The following is a 22641-nucleotide window of genomic DNA, read 5'->3' as shown; positions in this document are numbered from 1 at the left end:
AAGTAGATTGTGAAACCAGGTTGGTTTTTCTCAATGGATCCGCCTTCAAGGTAGCCATTTTGTAGAGCTTTCTCCAATTTCAGTGTGATGATTAAAACATTAGATTTCCAGTAGAAATTTGAGTACTTTCTGTGTTGGTGTTATTCAGAAAGAAGACTTGATTTCATTGAAGAGAGTCAAACATTCAGTAGGTTTTTTACAAATTCCTAAGAATTTGAGTAAATGTTTGGTTAGCAGTTTTTGTTCTTGAGTAACTGCCACCAAAATGCTGTACAATTGTGCTGTTTCTTTCAAAATGTCTTAATTTCCACCACTCCTTATTTAAAAGGATAAATAAGCATGGCTTTTGGATTTTTGTGACTTGATTGTTTCAAAATACTATGTAGGAATGTCCACAATGAATAAGAGTTCTCTCCCCATCACAAAATCTTGTCCTGCTTTTAGGCATCAAATTGATTGAGCTGGCCTGTATTCTGGAGCACTGGTTCCTGGACTACCAGTGACCTCACTGGTTAGACATGTTTTGGTTTAAGTTTAAATCTTTGTTTTGCTGAAACAGTGTAGAATATGGAAGCTAGTTAATTATGTACCTAATTTCTGTGTATTTGTGTTTGTATGGGCGTTTGAGATAGACCTTTGAATGCATGTCCTTGAAGGAAGGATAGGGACTGCTTTGGGAAAGGTGGCTGGCATTTTAAGATGTTTTCTGGAAACAGTGGAGATCTGGGCTTCATAGGCTGGCATTATTTTTCAAGGCATGAACATTAAAGGATTTCATTTGAAGATTGGTGGGAGTGCAATGAAACTCCAGAACCTTGAACAATACAGGTGCTGTTAATCTACAATATATTTGTAATTTAAAGATGCAGAAGTAATGTTGGTAACAATAGAATACATTCTGACGTACTTTTGCAACATTTGTGAAACTTTCATCTCTGTGCACAGGAACCTAAGATTTGGAAGCACCTCAAAGACAGGAAATCTTAATTAAGCTAGTTGATAGGATAGACTTTATCTGAGATATTTGGACACTATTCAACTGTTGTTTTCTAGCACAAAACTAAGATTTGAGACGGTTTGCAAGCAATGTCTGAGATCTGTAAGTGTCTTCAATTTTGCAACTTTTCTTTCAAACCCCATTTTATTCTGAAACATGTGTTGCCTTGTGAACAAGGGTAGTCATGAGACCTGATTGAAATGGAGTATTGCTTGCTCGCTTCTGAAGTGCAGTGGTCATTTCCTTCCGAGTTTTTAGGATTTTCCACGTTTTGCTCTTTGAACGTTGGCCATTGCATTGCTTTCAGTTTGCAAACATATGGGTTAAAGTTTCTTTTGAAAAGCAATTGTTTTTAAAATGCTTGTTCTATCTGTCAATTGAAGTAACTGAGACAGTAAGGAAACCTCTAAATAAACTAGATTTATCTATGTTATTAGTGGTGCCAACCTGTTTTATTTCTAAAAGTGAGCTTTTTTTTGTTTAATGGAAGTGCAAACTGCATTACCCATAGCCTTTTCACATTGCTTGTAATCTCTTCTGAATCATTTTATTTGCTTTTTACAATTTCTGCTCTGCACCTACTTGAGATTCTCAGCGTTTGTGTATAAATGTATACAGATAAATATATTCCAGTTAGAATTCTGTTAAAATGGAGGGCAATCCCGTTATTCTATATGAAAGGTCACTTTTTTGTGTAGAAATCAAGACTTTAAAAAGGGACATCAGTCTCTGAAGAGGTGAGCTTTCAGGATTTATTTTGCATCCGTCTTCAACGGACAGTCACTTGATTAGAAATTCTAACAATGTAGAGGTGGATGGCAAGAGAAATGAAAAGGTTGTTTATCTGAATGCAGAAGGAGAATGGTCCAACACTGAGGATCTGGTGAAACAGGGCCACAATATGTAGATGGAGTCTGGAGTCACACGATTGATATGTTCTTGTGTGCGTTGGACTGTTTAACAATGAGTTGCTCTCCATTCTGTGAATTAATGTTTTGGGTGCGTTCCAATGAGCTTAGCACAAGATGGTGGCTGAGGCAGTCCTAGAATGTAGCCTTTTGAGATCTGTAATGGCTGCCTTCTTATTGTGCTGCCTTAATCCCCTTACATATACAGACAACAGCTTTTTTTGCTTGCTAGGACTTTTAGTAGAAAGTCTCCAAAGATAGACTAGTGAAATGCCTCAGCAACAGATTAAATTGTTGTAAAGAAAGATGATGTATCTGCAGGTTGTGTACAAGCTGGCGAAAGTATTACAATATTTATTTTGCTCATGAAGTAATGGACATGGTTATTTTTGTGCACCTAGAGATTTTAGTATATTTCAGGATTGGAGGTCATCAGATTTAGATTCTATTTGAAGATGAAGGTTTAGTCAAAATTGCAGATGCTGAATCAGCCAATGTGGTCAATGTTTTGACGGTTAATGGTTGAAAGGTTGTTGTGGGAGTTGTAGAATGTCAAGCGTATATTGTTTAATTTCTCATTGTTATCAAGTATTCTCATCATCATCCAGATAGATGCTTTTTGTCTAAAATGCACAGTGAAAAGTGTCATTCACAGCCTTTGTTTTTGGCACTGTTCTTTGCAGAATTTGACTTGCTATGGAACCTCAAAGAATTTTTATTATTTTACTTTTATTCTACCTTACAAAATGTTGTTGTGCACTCCAATAGTTTAATGTTCACTCCTTCCTAATTTAAATGTCCAGCTGTTGGTAGTCATTCTGCTACATGAATGATGCACAGAAATTTTTAATTCCAGCTGGCTTTTACACTTACCCCTTCCCCCCACCAAAATAATCAATGGAAAGAAAACACATTGAGAGAATTTCCAAGTGACCAGATGGATTTTTTCTTTTTGGCATGTGCCTGGTTTCATTTAAGACTCTAGATTATGGTTTGTAGGCAAGCAATGAATTCCTAAGGTTTTGGAGTAGATCTGTAGCTTGGGTTGTGGGTATTGAGGTCAGTTGGCTCACCGAGCTGGTTTGTTGTTCTGCAGATGTTTTGTTACCGTGCTTGGTAACATCCTCAGTGAAGCCTCTGATGAATTCCTCTTGATACTTAACCTGTTTCCCATATTGGATCCACATTTTCTCATGGATAATAAGCACCAATACAAGCATCACATAGTCAAAGGACAGTGCTCGGAAAGGGTTAAAAATGTGGAAAGAGTCATGATTAGGGAATTCCATTATTGTGTATGGCTGCTTTTTCCTATTATACGCCTGGGCTAATCTGAGAGGGAACTGTTCTTTAGATAAAGACTGTTGATTAGAGAGACCAGCAGAAGTCAAAATAATGGAGCAGCTCAAGTCTATAAAAGACTTGTGTTGTAGAGAAGAGTCCCAGGTAAACATGACATCAATTGCTTTTTTGAAAAAAAAACTCCATCTTGTGTGGCTGCTTAAAGAATGTTCCAGTAAATAGAAGCTGGTATCCTTTTCTAAAATTAAACGTTTGGTGTTCTACAGCAACAACATCCAGGGATTAAATAATATTGATCAGACAAAGTATATTTGTTCATAGTAAACATCTCATATCAAATGTGGTTGCTCCTTGAATTTGAGTTTGAGAGAGAGTTAGTGCAAATGTGGAGTTAATATCCCTGCTAAATTCAGTAAGGATTGTGCAGACTGTAACCTGATGTACATATGTGGTATTGTGCAAACTTCTGAAGTGCAGGAGCAAAAAATGAGGAGCAACCAAATCTTGTCAAACTGGATTCCAAGTATTTGGAGGACTGCCAGTAGGAATCTTGTTTTGTTTCAGAAGCAGAAAATGGCGATTTGAGACTTAATTAGAAAGCTGCACTCTTCCATGGAGAGGTTGACTCTGTTAAATATGAATCATCTGGCTCTATTTTAGATCTCCACTTGTCCTTTATTTGTGTGGCAGAAGATAAAATGTGAAGTAATCTGCTTTCATCTGTAAGTCCACACGACAAGCATTACATGACCTGCCCCTTTAAAGGAAATAATGGGATTGATGATTGATGTCACTCGCTGAGAGAGCACCCAGTGGATATTGACTCTGAAAGAAGATAGTGTCTGGGTAATCTATGCTGTCCTACATTTTACTCAAGGTTGCAAAAAAAATGCTTTGCATTTTGACTTTCCAAAGTGGATAGGGCAGGCATACTGAGAATTTGATAAAGAACTCGTGGGATCTAACATGTGCATTGTGGTCGTGTTCAATGCCTTTCTTTTAAAAAGAGATCTGCATCTGGAGAGTTGCAAAATGGGGCCTCTGATCTGCAAAGCTAGCAAGCCTGCTGCCAGAGTTGTGACGCAGGAGATAAAACTGTTGGGCAGCAGCAGCTGGGGGGTGGGTCCACATAGAAGGATGTAGTGTCTACATGAAGAACTTGGCTTGGCAGAAAGCAGGCAGCCATTTCATCTCAGCAGATTATAATTTTGGTTGCTAGGGGAGCTAGAAGCGAGCACCCAAAAGGAAAATGTAGAGTAAGGTTACCTTTAGAACCTTCAAGAATCTTTTTTTTTAAAAAAAAACCTGGTAAAACGGTCCAAATTTGATATTTTTTTTCAGAAAAAAAATCACCTCATGAAAGGGCCAGTTCATTTAGTCACCCTTTTCCCCTCCTCTCTCTGAACCATTTCCTTTGTTTGCATTGACTTAGGACTAATAAAACTACAGAGTTTTAATAAGAAATATATCCACTGGGTGAATAGTCACAGTAGCAGTTGCGCTTTTTGAAAGACCTGCTAATCTGTTGGTGCATTATTGTCCAGTTAACCCTTACTTTGTTTTTCCCCAACTTAGTAAACCTAAGTAAGATCCAGTCAATCAGTAAGATCCTGGTGGGCCACTCCTATAATAATGAGGCAGATGTATGAAGCATTCCTTGGATCAGTTTTTATAAACAAAACAAAATGCTGGAGTGAGCGAACAATGGTGAACAGTTTGTGCAAAATGTGGTTTAACCTAATTTGAGGAAGTATCTTCCTAAAACAGTAGTAGGGAGTGGAATAGAATTAGAGAACAGTTGAGAAGGAATAATTAAAGCTCTTATCTTCAGATCCCATATTTTATCTAGCGAATGTGCTGGTGGAAATGTTCAAAGTTCAGGTGCTGGCTGATGATTTGCATGCAGCATAGTAAATGTGTTCGGCTTCACAGATTTGTTTGAAATGCGTAGTGCATGCGGAGTAGCTATTGAGTCGCACTGCCTAGCTTGTAAGTGGAGCTTTGGATGGAATATTTTATCTGTCATCTGAAAAGGAACTGGATGGGTGTTATCAAACCAACATTAATTCATCTGATGGAAGGCAGTGTTTGCTTAACCTTAGCTGCATTTACTTTTATTGTCATCGTTGGGAACTGTAAAATTAGATGTCTAGTTTAGGAAATACTGGCATTGGTGATTTCTATCCTTTGTAACATTTAACTGTAGATCTTAAACCGTGTCGTCAAAGGTGTCAGATTAGTGGCACCAAATTTGATGCATTTATTAATGTAATTAGCATTTACTGGTGGAAATATAAATACTTTGTCTACAGGTGTAAAGTGTCACCAAGGTAAATGCACTGCATTCAAGTATAAGGCGGGGGGGTGCGATGGGAATAAATTTGGGGGGTGGTGTGGAGAAGGAGGTGTGAGTGCTCTTTGTTCTGAAGTTGGACCTGCATTGGCAGAGCAAGTCATGACCCCAGTCTATCCTGTACTTTTTTCAAACTCACTCACTGTTTCCAGTTTTATTAATTAACCTCTAACTGATTAGTGCAAGACCCTTACCTGTAGATGTTGATGCGTTGGACTGGACTAACTGGATAAACAATTGGGGAATTTTTTGATCATTTTGTAGTTTGTCTAAAAATGGAGCTGCATGAGATCACTCTAAAAACCCTGCAATTGATGTGCAGAGGGACCAATTTCCTGAGAATTGTTCAAGAAAATGTATCAAAACCTTTTTTAAGAAAATATTTGATACAAGCTCAGTTCACAGAACAGTGGCTGCATTATGCTTATTTTGCAATATGTTTGAAAGATTCTGTACCTAGAGAACAGGACAGGTTATCCAGGTTTCTCTGAGTGCTAGATTTAAGAGTCAAAAATCCTTCTTTGCCTGAAATCTTAGAACCTAGTTCTTGCCTAGGGTCCTTCACTTTTATGGCATGTCTGTCAGGGCAAGCAAGTGCTCTTCTTTTTTTCTCTACTGACCGTTTTCAAATTGGCTGCAACACTGAAAGGAATCTTCCAGTGTCAGACGAGTACAGATGTAAGCCATTTGGCTCATCGTTCCTGCATTGGCTCGTTGAGCAAGCTTCTAATTGGCCTCATTCCCCATAGTCCTGCAAATATTCTGCCTTGCAAATATTTAAAATAAGAATAGGTTTTGAATGTTTATATTTGTGAATGTATTAAATGAATTTTTTGAAAATGCTATAAATTTTTTTACAGAAAATGTAGAGAGAATTGTTTGAAATGTACTTTTAACTTCGATCAGAAACCCAGGCAGAAGGAAATAGTGTCCGCAAAATCCAGAAGGATGCTTGTGGAACTATTCTTGTTTGGCAATGAGCATGGTAGACATTTTGGTACACAAGTGTTGGTTGTTATAAAGATCTTTGTCCTTATTAAATCGTCAGAATGACGTGTACATGAGCAGCATTATTGCTGTAATGTGAAGCACAGCAATAAATTCCATTGCCAATGCTGGACAAAGGGAGACTATTGTGAACTGCTAATGCATTATTAAAAATTTGTCATGTGGGCTATGATTCACTCCATTGAAGTGCTCAAGTATTAGGGCTCATGGTTTGAAATGATGGGCACTAGTAAAAAGGGGGAGTGAAGTGGAAGTAGTGCACCCATAGCACAATTCTTATACAGTGAGCTAACAGAGGAGAGACCTTTTATCAGGGTGAATCATTTTGAGATAGTTGTATATGTTCATAGAGGTTGGGATTGAATAAAATAATGGGGACACGCATGTGTGAGGGTGATTGAGGAATATACTGAGAAGATGTGTGGATGAGATTGATTGGGTAAAATGGTTACACTATAATATATCCTCATCTACATAGTTTAAAGATGAAGCAGTTTTTGCGCATGAAAGAGCCTCTTTTATTTTTGAATTTAATCTCTCGATGTGGCATGAGAATAAGGAGAAGCTAGTGCGGGGCCTGGAACCCTTTCATATGTGACCGTTGCAAGACAGTTTAAGGCTTGGTGATCAGTCTGCTTTGTAGTGAGAGTTTGGCATCATTTCTGAATGAAACTGTCAGGACCTGCCTCGTAAGGGTTCTCCTTAGCTTGGAGCTAATTTTGAACTTGATAAATGGACTCTTGCTTTGTGAAGTGTGTAGCTTTGCAAAAATTCCACAGATTTGTATTTTTTTTAAAAGGTTTTACATCTTTTTAAAAGACTTTCTTTTTCAAATGGATCAAACTGTGAGAGAAATCCATGCATTTTACTGCTGATGTGCACAGTAGTTAGAATTATTCTTTTTAAAGTTGTGTGCAGATTTAATCAAGATGTTGATGGTATAGGCAGTGGAGAAATGGTTTCGAGTAGGAGGAGGGTTGAGTAACCAGAGAACGCTGAAGCAGAGCAGGCATTTTCTTTTTGTGTAATTTATTGTGATCTGTGAACAAAGAGAAGGGGGCTCACCTTGTGATGGGCTGAATGTCTTCTTGCTGTACTTCATGATAATCTAGAGTCAGAAATTGTGTATAGAATACGGCTTCCTAAATGATTGGTTATGAGCCTTGAGGCACCTATGAGGAGCACGGTGAGAATTTATCTTTATAACATAGTGACAAGCAGTGCAGACTCCATTTAGCTGCCTCCTACCTACAGGAGGTCTGAAGATTCTTCATGCTCAGCCTTGAAATGGCTGCTTCAGCACACAGTCAGTATGCAGAAGAGCTGAGCATTTGAGAGCCCGAGAGAAAAGAAGCTGGTATAAAGTTTGAGCAAGGCAGAATCTACAGTTGATGGTAGAAAGGATTTCTGATATGGTGGGAGATGTGCAGCAACAAGAACGAGCTGGCAACGTCAAGGAGCTGAAGCATTGGTTTCGCCAAGCAAGTTATAGATTGCATTGGGTGCTGATTGCCTGTAGGAGCGGTTCAGGCATGGTTTAGCAGGACAGCAAATGGACATCAGAGGATCTGCGAGTAAAAGTTGAAATCCACGGTGGGGAAGGGTAGAACTTTTAAAATGAAAATTGAGTAAGCAAAGTATCTTGGTGTTGAATGCTGCTGCTATTGTGATCGAGCATCAAGAGGCAAAGAAGCAATTTAAAATGACAATAAAGGACACTGGTGAAGCCACTTTTGGAGTACTGCATGCAGTCTGGTCGCCTTGCTATAAGAAGGATATTAAATTGGAAAGGATGCAGTAAAGATTTACAAGGAAGTTACCAGGACTGGAGGCCTTTGAGAGGCTAGACAGGTTGAGACTTTTTTTTTACTGGAGCATGTAAGGTTGGGGGGTGACCTTGTAGAGGTTGATATAATCATGAAGGGCACAGAAAAAGTGAATAGCAAAAGTCTTTTCCCTAGCTGGGAAAGTTCAGAATTAGAGGGCATATTTTTAAGGTGAGAGGAGAAAGATTTAAAAGGGACCTGAGGAGCAACTTTTTCACACAGAGGGTGGTGCACGTATGGAATGAACTGCCAGAGGAAGTGGGAGATGCAGGTACAGTTACAGCATTTGAAAGACATTTGACAGGTATGTCAGTTAGACAGTTTAGAAGGCTATGGGCCAAACACCGACAAGTGGGACACATTTAGTTTGAGAAACCTGGTTGGTATAGATGAATTGGACCAAAGGGGCTGTTTCCCTGCTGTATGACTCTGTGATGTAACAGACCTGAGAATATCACAGATCCATTACACAGAGACAATTTAGAAGACTAAGCAGACACAGGGTCTCAGAAAAATTTAGGAGACAATTTTAGTAACAGGCAGGAGATCCTATTTGTTAAAAAATGTAGTAAACTGGAGAAGGATTTATTTAAATAGCCAACATCGGGACTTTCCCGTGAAAAAATGGTGAAAGCAATGGGAATAAGTGTTTTGATCTGCAGACAGCAGGACACATCTAGAGAAAACATCAGAAGGAATGGGAGTCATTCGTAGAGGTGTGAAGAGACGATTCATTTGGTAAAGTTAGGTGATCAGGAATTGTTATTAAAGCTGCAGGCAGCAGGATTTATTCTGTAAAGCTGTTAAGGAAACTGAAATTGTTTTAGGTCGCAAGTAGCAGGATTCACTTAGACAGTATTTCTCCATTTCACACACACAAACACAGGAAAACCCTACAGTACAGCAATAGATTACAGCATTGCTTTAATGGCAAAGTCACCATTGTCCCAGAGGGCTATACGACGTCGCTCTCTCGCTCGCGCGCGCGCGCGCGCGAGAGAGAGAGAGAGAGAGAGAGACAACTGATGGTGAATTTAACCTGAGCATCACTAAGTGAGAATGAGGTTGAAAAGATTGGATCTTCATGGTAACTTCAACTAATTCAGGAATTAACCTCCACGCTGTTGGTGTCACTCTGCATTGCAAACCAGCCGTCCGGCAAACTGAGCTAATTGAGGGCCCAACTGCAAAATTAAAAGCATTTAAAGCAATAAAGATAATCACTTTACATAGTCTTGACTGCAGAAGTAACATTACCAAGATGATTTAATTTCAGAAATGAGTCACATAGAGCACAGAATTGGACATTTTCAAGAAAAAGACGTTCAATAGCCTGAATTAGTTTCAGCTAGATATGGAATCAGAAGCTGAACAAGTAAATTCTCTTTTGTGTTTAATTGAGAATAAACTGATGACATCATTGCTGGCCAAAGTGTAAAAGCAGCAACTGATACTTTTGAAGCAGTCCTGAAAACCTTTAACAATTACTATAACAAATAAAATTACTGAAAGAGCAAGATTGAATGGAAGTGGTGCTCAGTATCCAGGAGAATCCATAGGCAGTTTCATTCCTGATATTTACAGATTAGTTGAAGAAAGCGGTTATACTGATTTAGAAGTCAGAGTTCATAAGAGATGGAATTGTTGCTGAGGATGATGAGTTGTTGATGAAGATTTGACTTGAGAGAGCCATTTTAGATGTTGAGTGAAACCAAAGTGAGGCAGCAATACTGATCATCCTAAGTTCGACCTTATCTTGAGATCAACTGATCCATTTAGTTCTTAAGATGCAGAACCCCTGAAGAGGCAGGTGAGAATTCAGTACAGCAAAAAGAACTAGGACAGGCTACAATAGAAGAAAAGCAGAAGCAGTCCTATGGGAAATAGGTGATTGAGACATAGCTTTTTGGCAAGATGATATTAATTTCAATAGGTGTCTTACTGATTTTAAGCTTGATACCAGTGCGAACATCTTTATATTATCAGTGTTCCATGTTTGAAGAAACATTGTTTGCGGCATGAAGCAATGCAACTACGTAGTCTGGAGGTATACCACATAAATTTAAAGATGTGTTGCAGAGTTACTTGCAGCATAAGTTCATTAAATCGTGACATATGGACAAGTTCTCTGCTGTCATAAACATGTTTTTTTGACCTGAGCCACCTTGAAATGGCAAAATGGGTCATATTTAGCAGAAGTCATGGAGCAACTGGTCAAGGACCTCTTTAAAGTTTTGGTAAAGATCTGTAGCTCGGGTTGTGGATGAGTTTGTTGATTTGCTTGCCAAGCTGGCTTGTTTTTGTTCCGGTATTTCATTACCATGCTAGGCGACATCATCAGTGGAGCCTCTGATGAAGCCACTGATGATGTCACCGAGCATGGTGACGAAATGTCTGAACAAAAACAAGCCAGCTCGGTGAACAGGACCACTTTGTTACTTAACAACTGGTTGAAGGGCCACTGGATAAGATGAGGTAGGGCTCCTTAGGCTCCTGGTGGAACCCATAACCAAGAAAAAAATCCATTGAGATTAGGTCAAACGGGGAATTCAACTTCTTCTCCCAGGAAGAATCCTCAGTACCAGTGACCAAGATTATGCTGAATAATAGGCAACCCTCTCGAATAATATGATTAAGAAAGAAATCATTTTGATTTCACTGAAACGAGCTGTTGAGATGGAATGAAAACATCTGAGTTAAGGAAAAAATAGATGCAAAGAGCCTAAACACTTCAGCACAGATTTATGGGTGCATAGGGTGTGTATTCGTGGCCGAGTGGTTGGGACATTGGATTAGAAATCTAGTAGGGTTACGTCTTTTGTTCGTTTGAATCCTGCTGACAACAGTCCTTGTTCCTCTCATCTGGGGAGGTGTTGGCCTAGTGGTATTGTTGCCAGACAAATAATCTAGGCACCCATGTAATGTTCTGGGGCCCCAGATACAAAGAAACATTGAAGATAGGGGTAGGAAGAGGCTATTTGGCCCTTTGAGCTGCTCTGCCATTCTTCGCAACCCTGGCTGATCGTCCAACTCAATAGCCTAATCCTGCTTACTTTTGATGCCATTCTCCCCAAGTGCTATGTCTAGCCGCCTCTTGAATACATTCAATGTTTTGGCATCAACTATTTTCGGTGGTAATGAATTCCACACGCTCATCACTGTTTGAGTGAAGAAATGTCTCCTCATCTCTGTGTTCTAAATTGTGCCACCTGGCAGATGGTGGAATTTGAATTCAATAAAAATCTGTCATTAAGAGTCTGATGAGTACCATGAAATCACTGTCAATTGTTGGGAAAACCCATCTCATTCACTAAAGTCTTTTAGGGAAAGAAATTTGCCATCCTTGCCTGGTTTGGTGTATATGTGACTCCAGGTACACAGCAAAAGGGTTGAATCTCAACTGCCCTCTCAATTAGGGATGGGCAATAAATGCTGGTCTGTGAATGAATAAAAAGGAATTAAGTCTGCTCATACAGAGCCAGGTTGTGACCAATAGAACTCCAGGGAAGCCACCAGTGAAACAGGGTGACCCCATCTCCACTGATTCAGAAGACAGTTTAAAAAAAAATTACCCAGTTCAGCGATCCACCATGTTGTAGTGGGGAGAAAACAGTTGTCTGTTTCAACTGGGCAACTGTCCCCTGTGAACAAAATCCAAGAGATTGAAGGTGGTAAGAGTAATTATATGTATGTACGTATATAGCCTTAAGGGGGAGATTGGGGAGGAAATGTTGTGTAAGAATGACAGGATTGCTGCTGAAGAGTATTTTAAGCACCATCTACAATGACACTGCATAATGACTTGAGAGAATTAGCTGAGGATCTTGAAGGGTAAGACCTACCAGCTGGTTCTTTACAAAATCTTTCAACAACATCTATCATAATAATGCACATATACTGGTATTTGTTAGCATTGATTACACGCCAAATCTTAACCCATAACTTTTGGACTGAGTCAAGCGAGAGTGCTACTCATTGCACTACCGCTGTTATTTTTGTTTCGAAAAGAACAGCATGGTGCTTCAGTGGTTAGCACTGCTGCCTCACAGTGCCAGGGACCAAGTTTGATTGCACTCTTGGGTGATTGTCAGTGTGGAGCGTGCATGTTCTCCGCATGTCTGTGTGGGTTTCTTCTCCATTCCCTAGTTTCCTTCCACAGTCCAAAGATGTGCAAGTTGGGTGAATATACCGATTTATTTATTGTCACGTGTACTGAAATACAGTGAAAAGTTTTGTTTACGAGCTGTACAGGCAGATCATAGTAAGCAAAGGATGTACCGATCAAAAACACTTTGACAGAGGCATACAAGTTACGTTAGCAACTTAACATTTAGCATTAGCATTAGCAAGATCAGTGTTATTTGAGGCTAGAGAGCTCACTCATCAGTCTGATAATGGCCAGGAAGAAGCTGCTCCTGAACTTGCTCATGCGTGTGTTTGGACATCTGCACCATCTGTCTGACGGAGGAGGTTGTAGGAGGTCACTGCTGGGGTGCAATGAGTTTTTGATGATGTTAGTTCGCTGCCACGGTAAGGCAGCCGTGTAAGTGGAGTCCATGGAAGGAAGGTTGGCTTTTGCGATGGTCTGGGCTGTGCCCACCACCTTCTGTAGTTTCTTACAGTCCTGGACAGAGCAGTTGCCATACCAGACCATTATGCACCCGGAAAGCATTGTTTCGTTGGTACACCTGTCGAAGTTGTTGAGGGCCCTGATGTACATGCCAAGTTTCCTGAGCTGCCTGAGGAAGAAGAGCCATTGTTGTGCCTTCTTGACTGTTGCATCGACATGGGGAGCCCAGGATAGTTTGTCGATTATAGCTTATTGTCACTCCGAGGGACTCGATGCTCTTCACCATCTCAACCTTAGTTCTGTTGATTTGATGGGGGCGTGTTCTCCTCCTTTCTTCCTGAAATCAATGATATCAATGAAACCTTTAGTTTAGTCAATATTGAGATTGTTTTTACTGCACCACAAAGCTCTCAATCTCCTCAGTCTCAATCTCTTCTATAGTTTGACTCATCAAAGTTAGGTATCCGTCACACTATGGTGGTGTTGTCAGTGAACTTGTAGATGGTACTCGTTCAGAATTTGGCAACACAGCCATAGGTGTGAAGGGAGTACAGCAGGGGGCTGAGGATGCATCCTTGGGGTAGTGGGGGTCTCCAGTGTTGAGTGTTATTGTGGAGGAGGTGCAGCTACCTGTCTTTACTGATTGTGGCCTGCTGAACTGGCCATGCTAAATTGTCCCATAGTGCCCAGAAATGTGTAGGTTAGGTAGGTTAGCTGTGGTAAGTGCAGGGTTCTGGGGATAGGGGTTGGGTCCAGATGGGATGCTCTTGGGAGTGTTGTTGTGGGCTCGATGGACCTAATAGCCTGCTTCTGCACTGTAGGCGTTCTATGATTCTAAGTAAGTCAGTCCTTTGTCAACGTACTTGCAGAGCTCATTCTTTTCTTCTAACTTTAACTCCATCTGCACAGTTTTGAAGAATGGCCTGGACGGCAATAAGAGGTGTAGCACTCTCCCATCTGTGCCACAAGGTTTTAGGTTGAAGATCCGCCTGAGCACAATTATCAGCTCAATGCTAACAGTGTAGCACTGAAGGAGTGTTGCATTGTCAGTGGCTGATTTTTAGATTGGGTGTTAAGTAGAGACGTGAATTGCTGTCTTTCGTTTCATCTGTTATGTCCACGTAAAGGAACACAGCACTTGGGAGAAAGAGCATGCCATTTAGCCCTTTGAGTCTGCTCTGCCATTTGGTAAGATCATGGCAGATCTGGTTGTACCCTCCACTCCAAATTCATCTATGTACCCCAATAACTGTTACTCATCTGTCGATCAAAAATCAGTCTCAATTATCCTTGAACAAATTCAATGACGTAGCACTACTGTTTCCTGGAAAGCAAATCCCCCAGACTAAGCACTCAGAAAAAAATTCCTCCTCGTCTCAACCTCAAAAGGGCGTTGCTTTTATTCTGTTATTTTTAAACAATGTAACCTACTTCTTATCAGGTGCCATCGCACTATTTCCATGGAGATCAGGAGAGTACTCTAAAAGAGCCTGGCTCAATATTTATCCATCAAGCAACATCACTGAATCATTCTGGAATATGCAGTTGGCAAACTGGCTGTCAAGTTTCCTATATTACAACCATGATTATACTTCATGTGCTTCATTGGTTGTGAAGGGCTTTGAGATGTTCTGAAGTTGTGCAAGGTGCTACAGAAATGTACATCTTAGTTGTTTTCACTTGAAAATATTCATAACTTAAGCTACCTCTCTAACAACAAGACAACCTCCTCTCCATTATTTGTGTTGTCAAAAATGTGCTTTTTTGACTTGGGTCATCTCAACGTGACATTTTGCAAATTTAAAATTTGATCGGTGCAGGTCAGCTATCTCATTTTTAGTGACAAGAAATTGGGATTTTGGTTCAGAATGGCTTCATCAAAGTGGCTCTTTTTTTTGTGTGGTCTGTAGCCTGCACTCCGTTCTATTTGAGGGACGTACTGTATGCAATAGGAATGAGAGCACTCTGAGGAAGTGCATTGCAATACAGTGCCTTTGTTTCCAGGAGTGCTCCCAAGTAATGGTAGTTATTTGCATTCCACATAGTGCGGTGTCTCACTGCCTCTCATCTGTATGCTGCTCCCGTCACACAGCATCTCGAGCCTGTGAACACAGACAATGCGCCATCACATTGTGCCATTTGAAGCTCTTTAAACCCTCGATGCATGTGAAGGTCCATTGTTGTGTTGTACCAGCTGACTCTGCACCTCGCAAATAGCACTGATGTTTTGTACCATCAGTTTCTATGGGAAGGGATCTTTTCATGATCTTCTCCTGGCAAGCGCCTTGTTCTCTAGTGTATGAAGCACACTAAAACTACTGGTCCATTTCTCTGCATGTATTTGATCACTACTGTTATTTCAAGTATTTAGCATGAAGGTGTCAGACATGTGCCAACATGATGTGTTCAATTTTCTACCTTAACTGTGCTGGTTGTTGAGACATTTTACTAAAGATCATTCCACTATTACCGTCCAAAAGAACCAAAGGCTATTTTCCCAAAAAAAACTGGTTTACAGAGCGCATTCCAGATCCTAACTACTCACTATCTGAGAGTGTGGTGCAAGCAGATTCTTCAGTTGTAGCTTTCAGAAGAGATATAGATATTCATCGATAAAGAAACATCTGCAGAGCTATAGGGAAAAGGTGGGCTGGTGTGGCTAGCAGAGTTGCTCCTGCAGAGAGCCATGACTGGCTGAATGGTCTTCATCTATGATTCAACTGCTGTAGACTGTTAATTCAAACCTCCAGTTACTGAAGCGAAATTGCAGAACTATCTTGCTTTTTAACTGGGAGAATGAAACCTATTGAAATTGAGTAAAAATCTGACTATTGAGCAGCTGAAAATGGGACATTGTCAGGCAGGAAGCCTTCAGTAAGCTGGAAGAATATATAGTTTACAAGCCAAAGAACAGCAAACGTATAAAGTGGGAATAATAATTCCTTTTGGTAGTAAACTGCAAAATGATCCTTTCAAACATTTTGGTTTCTGGAGGAAATGGGCACTGGGTTTAATGAGGGAGATCTTCACTTGACCAGGTGGTTGTGTGAACCAGGGAAAATGTTCCATAGATTTTGCATGTTTTGCAAGTGCCTATGTTCAGGTTTACAAGTGTAGTTGTGTAGAAGCTGTATGCTTGCCCCACCCAGTGTACTACTGAGATTTGAACGTATGTTTTATCATTTTTGCTTGAAAGAGAAATCTATCATCCTGTCTGGAGAAATAAAACAACAGAAAAGAACATTTGTTATCTTACTTTTTCAGTAACCACCTTGCGTCATTTTTCTCGGTGGTGCACCGGTGCATTCTGTAAGGTTCATAGTTTGTTATTAAAACATCAAAGTAAATAGTGTTTGAGAAGATAAGGACAGTAATCCAAAGCAAAATAATACATGTTTGTGGAAGAATGGAACTGTGGGATGAGAAGGCCCAAGTTTTATTATAATCTGTAATGTTCAAAATAACCAAGGAGGGATGAGAAAAGAGCCCAGCAAAAGGACTAGTTTGCATTAAGTTTGTACATTAGAAACCCTACAGTGTGGAAACAGGCCCTTCGGCCCAACAAGTCCACACTGATCCTCAGAGACCATCTAGACCCATCCCTGAACACGATAGGCAATTTAGCATAGCCAATTCACCTAACCTGCCCATCTTTGTACTGTGGAAGGAAACCAGAGCACCAGGAGAAAGTCCACGCACCACGGGCAGTATGTGCAAACTCCACACAGACAGTTGCCTGAGGGTAGAATCGAACCCACGGCCCTGGCGCTGTGAGGCAGCTGTGCTAACCACTGACCCACCGTACTGTATTTAGGTTTGTAGCAGAAACTGAGATTGTTGAGATTGATTTAAAAACCGACATCATTATCAGATTTCCCACAGTGTAAATTACATAACTTAGTGGTCGGAGGAGAGGTGCTAGCCCAGTATAAAAACCAGTCCTTAGTTTCAGTTACCCATCGTGGGCTACTATGTATAGAATGAAATAAAAGATTAAAATCAGGTTTTTTTATTTAAAGAACAGCATAGACTGTACTGCTGAGGAGTTGTAGTAGGACAGAGGTAGGTTACAGCAAATTTAATACTGAATTTTAATTCTTTCTCCAACCTTCTGCCTTCCATTGACTCGATCCTATTGATTTGCCAGTGCCCTAAATCGCACTAAATCACGTTTCTCCATCTGCCCAATGCTCATTGACCTACGAAGGCACCTGCTCCTACAACCTCCGGATTTAACAAAAAACTCTCATACTTGCTTTCAAATCTCTCCCGAGGTGCTCTCTCACCACCTCCAGCATTACAAATCTCGGATCTCCGTCGTACCTTAATTCAGGCCACTTGAGCATCCGCAAATTTAATCTTTCTACCATTTTGTGGCCTTACCTTCAGCTGCCTGAGCCTAAGCTCTGGAATTCCTGTCTTAAGCCCCTCCACCCATCTCTCCTTTCTTTAAAGTGCTTCTTAAAATCTGTCTCTTTGACCAAGATTTTTGTCACCAACCTCTAATATCTACTTATATAGTTCAGCGGCAAAATTTATCTAATTATGATCCTGTGAACAACTCCAGATGTTTAATCTACTGAAGGTACAATACAGTCTTCAAACCAATTTAAATGGGTTTATTTAACAAAAAAGTGAGTGGGCAAATTGTGTTTTTGGATGGTGCAGCCAGATAAATTCTTGCACTGAATTTTAAACCAATATTTAAGGATTGGGTTAGGGAAAAGGCTTTCCTTCATCAAAGTTCTCATCTTCCAATAATTGGGATTGCTGTAAATGCTTCTGATTTCCGTCTATCTCAAACATTCCCTGGGCTGGCATAGTCTATATCTTGTTGCTGCCATTTGGCTTACATTTCTTGGTGGGTTCCTGTGGTTATTTTGCACATTCTGCACCTGTTTAAACAACATTCTGATTTGTAGCTAACAGATTCAGGAGTGTTGTACTGGAGCCCACAACTAGGCTGTTTCATTCTATTTACATTACACTGTCATTGACAAGGTGCTTGCAGAAATTCTAACTTTTCCAGTTTCCCAAACTGATTTAGAAAAGAAAAATTTGGGGCAAGTTACCGATAGTGTCTGAAGTTCTGTGCAGGCTTCACTGGAGGAACCCAACATCAATAGCCCAACTTAGATGATGTCTTGAGTATATAACATGCTATCCCTGCACCCATGGAAAACACCAGTTACTTCCCGTTCTCTGTTCAATGACTGAGTCTCTAATGAATGACCAGACTTACAATAGAACGGGGGAAGACACAGCACGCAGTGCACTGAGGTTATTTATTTATTACATCATCAACTACCTTAAAACTGTAAGCAGTTTGGTCTGACTGTTGATGCAGGTTTACAAAGTGAGCAAATGATTAGATTGAGATTACAGCTGTAAAATCTGAAGGAACGACACTGTATTTCGTTGATTCCGAAAGATAACACGTAATTCATTCTGGAGGAAAAGAAATTATACGGGTTCCTCCCAGAGGAATTATGACACATCAGGAATAGGGAGGAACAACCTGCAGATGGAACTATTTTGGAAAAAGCATCACACGTTTTGGAGACGCATCCAGTTTTCTTCCAGTCTGTAAAAAGACAATGATGATTCTTATGAGGTATTGGAATTTGAAATGTAGATATTTTTGTCTTGTAATCAAGCTTACCTGATAATGTAAACCACCTTCATAACATCACAAAAAATGGCCAAGATAAACAACACTTAAATGCTAGCCCTACCTTAAGTGTTTAATATCCAATTGTGCAGAAAGCTAAGTCATAAGGAACCAACGTTTCTATAATAAGTTGATGCTTTCTTTGTTAAACATTGAAATCCAATGATTTATGAAAGGGGTGTTTAATACAATCTCAAGAATGAGTCCTGCTCGGGAACGTATTTCAAATTGCATGAAGTGATGCATTCCTACTGACTGCATTGCGCTGCGCTGTATGCAGCACTCGGAACCCAGGAATATGCCTCTTTCCATTATGCATGGTCATTGATTTCTTGTTTTTAGCAGATTTCATATTGTTCAACTCATCTGACCTCATCATTTATTGCCCTATTTTGTACTTTATAGTTTGTTGCCTTTTAGACGCCACTATTCCAATGCTGTCCTGCCAAATATCTGCCTTGGTAAATTGGACTTTGATCAAACTCTTCCTGGCCCTGACCTGACCCATACAATTCCTGTTCACTTATTGGCCCTGTATTCACTGATGTATGTTGGCTTCTGGTTAGCATGTGCTTTAATGTTAACATTTTCACCCGTGTCCTCAAATCTGTCCAAGTTCTGCCATTCCTATCTCTGTAATCACCTCTGAGACATTTTGTTCTCTAATTCTGGTCCCTTGCATATCCCAGATTTCTACTGTTATGTTATTGGTCCTCAAGCCTTCAGCAGCCTGTGCCTTAACCTTTGGAATTCTCTTAATAAATTTTTATACCTCTCTCAGTTCCTTTTAAGATACTTTCTTTAGAATAGCAGAATAGGCTTGAAGGGCTGAATGGCCTAAGAATAAGCCAACCTTTTTTTTTGGTCCCTGTTTCTAAAATCTCCTTACTGGAATGTTTTTTGTTAAAAGACCTGTGATGTGTCTTTGCATGTTTTTACTGTGCTAAATTCAGTTTATAAATATAAGTTGTCATGTCAAGGATCAGCGTCCACAAGATAGGTGATTCTCCTAAAAGTTTTGATCGATTTTATGATGAAAAGCTGCAGTCACTTCAAACTGTTCCTCTGTATGCCAGCAGTTCCATCCCTGGAATCAATATCATTGTGCATTTATCACATGTAAGGATGTAATAGACTTTGAGAATATACATGCATTAGTAACAGATGATTCCTTGAATCAGGTTGATTTTGAACATCAGGAATTTAAGTGGCAACTGAAAAGTTGGGCAAGATTTTCTTTAAATGAAAGGAGCCTTGATTATTGAAAAATGTTGGGAATTAAATATACATAGATTTTTATCTTGCCAGAGTGGTAATTTTTTAAACAGATAATGATCTATGAGCTTTGAAAGCTATGTTTTAGTAGCAAAACTTACTGTGCAGTAAAAATTTGCATGTAGCAAATTGGAATTTCAATTCTAAAAGTGCTGTTGCCTTTGCTATTCAGTGGTCCAGACTCATTTGTTCAAATTGCATTAGCTGCTGGGGAATTTATATTCAGTGAATTAATGAGACTAGCTTTTATTTCTAAATTATTACTAACAATGAATAGATTTTCTGAAAGAAAAAAAGCCTACCTTGTTTTCTGATGCCTTTCAAAGAGAGAAATTTGTCATCCTTACCCGGTCTAGCCTATATGTAACTCTGAATATATGACAACTGGGTTTACTCTCAACTGTCCTTTATCAGGTGACCTGGAGAGGCATTCGGTTGAAGTGACTCATACTACTTTTTGAAGGACATTTAGAGGGTAGTAAATGCTGAAATGCTGACCTTTCCAGCTACGTCCATGTCTTATGGGAAAAAGCTAAGATTGTTCCCGCACCGCCTCAAGTGTGTTAGTGTTTGGAAGATCTTAGATAATTGTTGAATTTTTCAATCTTGTATTCAGACAGTCTTCAGTAAAAGTGTGCAGTCTAATTAAGTGCCTGAATTGATAACACTTTTTAAAAAAAGCAGCATTTTACAATTCTGTCTCATTGAAATGGGATTGTGGGATAGGTGTTCATAGATTGCTTCTGCATTTGTCTGTCTTGTGAAAGAACCAATGAATGGCTTTGCAGGCAGTTTTTTTCCTGGAGAATAATTTCCTTGCTTTGAAAGTTCCAACGTTCTGATAGTTTCCAAAGAGGAGTGATGATTATCATTGCTTGTTCGATGCTCATGAGCTCTGCCAGCCAAAAATGCTATAATGTAGGCTCTTAATACTACAACAACTTGCATTTGATTAATACCTTTAAGATTGCTAAATGTTCCAAGCAGTACACAAGAATGTAATCAGACAGAAGTTGACATCAATCCCCATAACGAGATACTAACACGGATGTCCAGACGTTGAGTGAAAGAAGTAGGTTTTAAGGAGTATCCTGAAGAGGCAAACAAGTTTAGTAAGAGAATTCCATATAGATAGCAAAATGCACTGTTGCCACTGATGGAGTGATCAAAATTGGAAGTGTACAGAGATCTCAGAGAGCTGGATAAGGGAGAGCTTTTAAATAGAAGTTTATAGCTGTTGTATTGTGCGCTCATTTTAGATGATTAAAGTATACCCACTGTATGGCATAAGGAAAACTGTTGGTAGGAATCACTTTCTTTAAACTTATGGGAAAACAATTCTTGAGGGTTTGCTCCTTCCTAAAGGGACCAAGCTTTCTTTGAAAAATAAATTAAAGGGATGTGGCTTGTGTACTTGCTTTGCATGGATCAACATTTGCAGGATTCCATTTGCTGAGCTGCTTTTCTGTTGAATGTTCATGCACTGAACCTTTTGCATGTGAACATTACAGTAGGATTTCAGCCTGGCATTCTGAGAGCTCGCTGCATGACTTTGGTGAAGGTCATGCACTGAGGAGATTAAAATCCTTGTGTAGGGTGTATGCAGTTGGACTTCCTCTTGCTTGGTTAATGGTTGACCTAGTTCTGTTACCATATGCTTCCTGCAGTACTTTGTGTCTCAGTAGCTGTGCTGAGTTCAGGAGTAGGAAAATGGAGTCAGGCATGCAGCATTCCGAAATAAGAACAGTGAAGTTGAGAGCAATTCTTGAGATGAAACATTCCTGTCAAGGAGGTTACTAAATTAACCCATTCTGTACTGCTCTGGCACTGGGATTTGTTTTTTCTACCCTTTGCTCTTCATAGAAGTTTTATGATGCATACTTTTTTGATGTGCAAACTTTTCAGCATTAACTTGGAAACTTCAAAGAAACTTCATTTGATCTTGAGGCATTTGTCAGGCCTTCAAGCTGTGGCAGTTCATTGAACTGTTTTAACACAAGCATGCTGTCAATTTCAGTGTTTGTCTGGGCATTAGGCCCATTTCCTATACATTCAACTGTTTGCTTAATTGAAACAAGTGGATAAATTTGCTTACTGTGGGTGTGGTAGCAGCTTTCTGTCCTGGTGGAAACATGTCCTATGTCATTCTAGATTTAACAGCATTCACACAGAATTAAAGATCCTTGAGGTTGATTTGTTGCCCATCTCTAGATTGGAACAAGAAACCAAAATCATGAAGGGCACATAACAGTTAGGCTGTAAATGATTTCGTTTTCTTGCATCCTGGGGTTGTTTCTTCCTCCGGTTTCATAGAATCGTAGAGTGTGTACGTAGTGGAAGTAGGCCGTTTGGCCAGCGAGTTCACACCAACCAAATGAAGAACATCCCTCCAGACTCATCCTGCTCCCCTATCCCTGCAACCCTGCATTTCCCAGGTCTAGTCCACCTAACCTGCACATCTGAGGGAACTATTGATAATTTAGCATGGCTAATCCACCCTAGCCTGCACATGTTTGGAATGTGGGAGGAAACTGGAGCATCCGGAGGAATCCCACGCAGACACGGAGAGAATGTGCAAGCTCTACACAGACTGTCGTCCTTGGGTCCCTGATGCTGCGGGGCAGCACTGCTAGCCACTGAGTCACCGTGCTACCCCTTTATTCTCCCTTTTGCTGATTTAGCTGACCCCTGGCTGTAATACTAGCCTAAGTGCACAGCGTAAAAAACAGGC

General features: G+C 40.0%; 1 protein-coding gene across 5 annotated transcripts in view; it reads left to right on the top strand.

Moving 5' to 3' along the window:
• znf462 (zinc finger protein 462) overlaps positions 1 to 22641 on the top strand; it is a 106806-nt gene that overhangs the window by 2591 nt on the left and 81574 nt on the right. The window lies entirely within an intron of this gene.

Source organism: Stegostoma tigrinum, chromosome 3 (assembly GCF_030684315.1).
Source record: "Stegostoma tigrinum isolate sSteTig4 chromosome 3, sSteTig4.hap1, whole genome shotgun sequence".
Classification (NCBI taxonomy): Eukaryota; Metazoa; Chordata; class Chondrichthyes; order Orectolobiformes; family Stegostomatidae; genus Stegostoma; species Stegostoma tigrinum.
The sequence above is the reverse complement of the archived record's forward strand: the minus strand, read 5'-3'. Positions and strand labels throughout refer to the sequence as shown.